The sequence below is a fragment of the Rhipicephalus microplus genome, unplaced genomic scaffold (genome assembly GCF_043290135.1).
Source record: "Rhipicephalus microplus isolate Deutch F79 unplaced genomic scaffold, USDA_Rmic scaffold_21, whole genome shotgun sequence".
NCBI lineage: Eukaryota > Metazoa > Arthropoda > Arachnida > Ixodida > Ixodidae > Rhipicephalus > Rhipicephalus microplus.
In genome coordinates, this window is record NW_027464594.1 from 9,355,802 (window position 1) to 9,361,801 (window position 6,000).

The following is a 6,000-nucleotide window of genomic DNA, read 5'->3' on the forward strand; positions in this document are numbered from 1 at the left end:
AACGCCCATGCTTGTGGGGATTCATGCAGGAAGTATACCTCGGAGTTCAGTTCCTTAAAGCTCGCTTTTTTGTAGAATATTTGTACACAGTATTGCGCAAGGTGCTGTATAAAAATATATTGAGTACACCCTTCCCACCTCTGTTGTACCACCCACTGTACTGAAATCTTCAAGGACACGATGTGTAGAAGCGAATGCGCAAATTGTACATTTCACCCAATTTAAAAACATTCTTTTATAAACTCCACTCTGAAACATTGGCGGTAAATATATGATAAAAAACAAATAATATTTTTATTCCGTCTGTTAACTGCCGTTTGTGTGATGCGCCGGAAAAGATTTAACATTGCTTTGTTAGCTGCAAAGATGCCATACTGTTTGGGGATGTTCTTCAGCAAGCACTAAAAAACGTTTTGTCAATAATTCTTACACAATACGTTATCTTCTACCAGCAGCGTTTGATGAATTGCCTTATGATATGTTTTTCCTCGTGGATATGCACAGTTTGTGGAAGACACGAATGCAAGACCGCAATGCAGAGCCCACCACCTGTTCAAGCACGCACTTCATTCAAATGGCTATCCACCTCAAAAACACATGCGTCGAGCTAAAATTAGACCAGACTGGTACTCCACCTTAGAGAGCTGTTTGACCTCACTGCTTTCCTGTTTGCATAACAGGATGTGAAGAACTCACGCTGTGTTAGCCATTGACTGTTTATAAGTGTGCTTGATGTGCACGCCATGAACTACTTCAGGTCACGCAAGCCACCAATGATAGTTCCTGATGCCGTAGGGGACAACTATGTAGTCGCATGAGACTATACGTCAAACTACCCGGTGCAGGCCGAAAAACTGTTGCAGAAGTTTTTCACTCGGGCCACGTCAACGTGTCAGCGTCCACTCCCAAACGCAGTCACCGGGCTGCTTTTCCACGAAATGTCGAAGATTGTAACGGTGGCTGTCAGTCGTCTGTTAATTCATGTTGTGGAGGCGGGCAAGCTGTCGGGCTTTTTCGACGCGCTGAAGCTAGACAATCACGTCGAGGTTTTTTCGTCAACAACTTTTGATATCATGGTGTCGAGCGTCATGTGCCGGGTTCCTTTCATAAACTGACATGTATGGCGACATCGGCGTCGTCTTCTGCATCGCCGTGTTGTATGCAAAGGTCCCGTACAGAGGGATGGCGTCTGACGTCTTCTGTTGAACATCAGAGTACATTGCCAATACGTCGCCAATTGTCTTGTTTACCCACTCGATGACGCCGTTGGTCTATGGGTGGTACGCTGCCGTTCGACGGTGGCTTGTCTGGCTGTAGGCAAAGATCGCCTGAGTTAACTAAGCAGTGAAGGCTCTACCTCTGTCAGTGATGAGGACCTCTGGTGGTCCATAACACAGGACGATGTCTTCAACGAACAACTTCGCCACATCGATGGTACTGGCTCTAAACGTCGGACCCTTGTTTTGGCTTAGCGGGGGAGGTAGTTGGTGACAACAACGATCCATTGATTTTGTCAAGCCGACGTAAGAAACAGTACCAGTAAGTTGATACAGATTTGCTGGAATGGTCGATGTCATGGTTCGATCAGCTGAAGGTAGCCTGCTGGTCTGGTCAGCTGTGTCTTTCGTCCTTGACAATCTCGGCATGTCCTGACGTAACGAGTCACATAGGCGGTACGTCGAGGCCAGTAGAATTTTTCCTGTTTTCTGGCGAGCATAAGGGAAACACCGAGGTGTCCAGTCGTCAGATCGTCGTGTAGGGTCTGGGGGACTTCTGTTCTCACTACTGAGGAGATCATGAGAAGATGTTTAGCTTGAAGGGGTGAAAAGTTTTTCTTAAGGAGAACTATGCTTTGCGGGAATAAAGACGCCAGTCATCTTTCGAATATCTTTGGAACAGTCATGCTATTACCCTCGAAAAACAAGGCTCTTGAGTTCTGAGTCAGGTCGTTGTTGCTCGGCGAAGTCATCGGCACTCATGGTTCCCAAGAAGCAGTCATCATTTGGGTCGTCTGGCGCAGGTGTGTCGAAAAGGGCACGAGACAGGCAGTCGGCATGAGAGTGCTTTCTTCCTCACTGCTAAACGACGGTAACGTTGAACTTCTGAAGTCTCAGGCTCCACCCTGCAAGGTGACCCGAAGGGTCTTTCAAGTTTGCTAGCCAAAACAAAGAGTAGTGGTCGCTTATTACTTTGAAGGGCCTGCCATAAAGGTATTGATTTATTTGTGGGGTTTAACGTCGCAACACCATGCTATGATTATAAGAGACGCCATAGTGGAGGGCTCCGGAAATTTAGACCACCTTGGGTTCTTTAACGTGTACCCTAATTTGAGCACACGGGCCTACAAGATTTCCGCCTCCATCGAAGATGCAGCCGCCGCAGCCGGGATTCAATCCTGCGACCTGCGGGTCTGCAGCCGAGTACCTTAGCCACTAGACCACCGCGGCGGGGCTGCCGTAAAGGTAGGGGTGGAACTTTGATGCAGCCTATAGGAATGCAAGGCACTCCATTTTTGTTGTAGTATAGTTGGCCTCTGCATTTGAGAGCAACGACCTGGCGTAAATGATGACTGTTTCTCGTCAATCAGTTGTCTGCACAAGAACCACGCTGAGCCTTGCACTGATTGCGTCGGTGTGTATTTCTGTCTCGGTTGACTGACCAAAATGCGTGAGTAATACAGGCGTCTGCAGGCGTCGTTTTTTTAATGCTTCCTCCTGTGGTGTTACCCACTCGAACTCCACGTCGGTCCTGGCAACATTAGTGAGCGAGGAGGACCGCCAGGTGGCGTTGTTTTCTTTGGCTGACCGCATACAGTGCTCCGCTTTCACGTGTTCTTGGCCCGTTACCAGGCCCCGCCCGTGTCTGGACAAGCTCACTATTCCTTCTAGAAGACTTCCGAGACACGCCGACACCATCCGGGCACCGGTCCGACCCCAGGCTGGCCCTCCAGGTCCCTTCAAAAGTACGAAGCGGCACAGTGCCGCGCTAACCCTAACGCGCCGCGCCTGCACCTCCACGATGCAGCGTCCCGCCCAGCACTCGACACCAACGACCACTGACGCCCTTTCGATAAGCCCAGCCTCCTCCGGTCGTACCGCTGATACAGCCGTGCCTCCGCTGTCAACATCTGTCAATGTCACCAGCCCTGCACCGACAACAATACAGCAACAGGCAGCGTTCCTCAACAGCGCGCACGGTCCAGAAACGTGCAACGCTGGTGGCGTCTCTGCTACTCTCAGCTTGATAGCCATGCAAACGCCGGAGCCCGAGAGCCGTAATGCATCGTTGGCGTTGCAATCAACCACGCATGCTGCTCTCCCCACCTTATCTGTGTCTGGCCTACCCAATGGAAATTCCTAGTCTGTCGACAATCGCGTTTCAACGAGCGTCGTTCCTTCCATCGCCGAAGTTTTGCCTTCCATCACTTCAGCTGACGACTTATCGACGGAAATGGACTTCACGGCATAGCAGTTGAACGAAGACAATACGCCATCTCCTGAAGGCAGCTGGAACACCGTTAGTGCCAATCGAAAACCTGCCTCCACCGCCCGCCCCCGCTCCGAGTTTATCACCATCGGAATCCAACTTCCACCTGGAACACTCACGCCGAAACTGCCTCTCTATGACCTGCTTTCTACCATAATAGCCGCCGGAAATCTCTCTCCCAAGACCATTGCGGAGGTCACGCTTCAAGTTAAACCTGCTCAGAGCCTTGTGTTTCTGAAAACGCACTCACCTCTCACTGCCCACCTCCTACTCTCCCTCACAAGTCTGCAACTTAATAGTAAGCCGATCACTATTAAGTCCTATGCCCCCAGTCCTCCAATATAATGTCTCGGCGTCATACACAACGTTGGTGGTCACTTCACAACATCCCAGCTCTTGCATGACCTCGAATCCTTTACTTCAGATATACTCGCTGCACGTATGATGGGCTCCACTGAATCCGTGCTAATAACATTTGCTGGAACCATCATCCCTCGCTTTCAAGCTTCAAACGCGTCTCTTTCCGATGCCGTCCACATAAACCTAAGCCCCCTACTTGCACTCGGTGCCTTGCTATAGGGCACCGTGCTCATCAATGCTCCCAACACAGCGTTCCGGCCAAGTGTCGCCGTTGTGCGTCTCCTCTACCAGCAGATCCCGATGCTCACGTTCGCGATCAACCCTGGTGCATCCATTGCCAAGTCAACACCCACTAATCTCTCGACCCCTCCTGCCCCTACTTTCTAGCTAAGCAACGTGACTGCGCCAAAGCAGCTTTTCTCTGTCGCACATCCATGCGCCGAGCCACTCAGCCTTCGCCGCCATCCTCTTCAGCACATGCGTTCCTATCACCTCTCGCAACATCCCCCCCCCCGGGCTTATACGCCGCTAAGGTTAAGAGAAAACCTTCCATGTGCACTTCTTCATCAAACACACCTTCACCATCTTTAAGTAACGAGATCCGCTCCTTCGATCTGCGACTGGTTATGTTGGAGCGCAACCAGCGCGAGCAACAACGCGTCTCAGATGAGCTACAACAGAAAATACTCGCACTGATGCAGACACTCGCAACTACCACATCCTCTCTTACTTCTCAACTCACGGAGCTAAATAAGCAACTCACCACACACACCGCCCCGACCTCCAGCTCCCATGTAACCAAATTTGCCGACATAGTCGAAACCACCACCACCGCGCATCACACTCGTTTGGTCCAGCTGGAAAATTCAATTGTGCGGATCATTACGACCCGCGAAATCCAATCTAAGCAACTGCAATCTGTCACCTATATGCTTAACTCCCTGCAAGAGTCGCTTGCCCCGGCAAAAAAGAAGGAACGCGCACGCGTAGGCGCTCCCTCTACTTCAAAGACCTAGACAGGGCGTGAAAAGGACCTCGATATTTTGCAGTGCAACTGCCGCTGCTTTCGTCATAATAGGACCCCTCTCCACCCATATCTTCTCACCCGCCAAACATTATCCCATTTTCTCCTTATACAGAAGACTCGGGCGGCCCTCGTCATCCCGGGCTACCGTGCATACCACGCTACCACGGGAAAGCCACTTGCGTCCGTTTATGTACGCAATGACGTTCTCGTTGAACCACTAGAAGTACCCTCCCCCCTCCAGAAACATTTAGTTGGTGTGGTCTATTACCAACTATCTACCCGTATTTCTCTCGCTCTGATGCCCTTTTACAACCCCCCTGTCACGTCCTCTTTGTTTAGTGCGCTTGGCAAATTCCTGCACTCCCTTCCATGCACCACCCACATCCTCCTTGGGGGTGAATTTAATGCTCCTCATAGGCTCTGGGGTTACCCCCAAACACTCAATTCAGGTCGCCTTCTACACTGCCTCACCCAGGAACGCCATCTCACCCTTCTTAATACTCCTGACACCCCTACTCGAGCGGGCACTGTTTCACAGCGTTCCACTACACCCGATCTCACGTTCTCTCGGAGTTCCCTTCCTTTTCACTGGCAGGTGTCCGCTGAAAATCTGTTCAGTGATCATTTTCTCATACACATTACCACCCCTCTTTCCCACAATAGGCGGAAACAACAAGTCGCTCACACTGACTGGGAAGCATTCCGTAATAATCTTTTGTCTGACTCATTTAAAACTTACGACGACTGGACGTCGCGGATCTCCGCAGCAATGACATCCTGTAGTCACCACGCTCGTTTTCAACTCCTCATTCCTGACCCTGATCCTCACTTCCTCCACTCATGGCGACGTCATCAACGTTGGGAACGTGCTCTCTGCTCCCAGCTACACAACGTCCAACTTTCCTTCCGAATTGATGCCCTGCGGGCTGAAATTATCGCTTACGGCACTTCTCTCGAGCACTCTCGTTGGAACACGCTGTGTGACGGCCTTGACTCCGCACTGCACTCGCGCTCTACATGGTCTCTGTTTAGGTCTCTCTTAGGTACCAAGACCGCCGTTGCTTCCACCCTAGCTAAAGCTCTCGCTGAGGGGACTCCATTTGATGTGTTTGAAAATTTAAAATCTC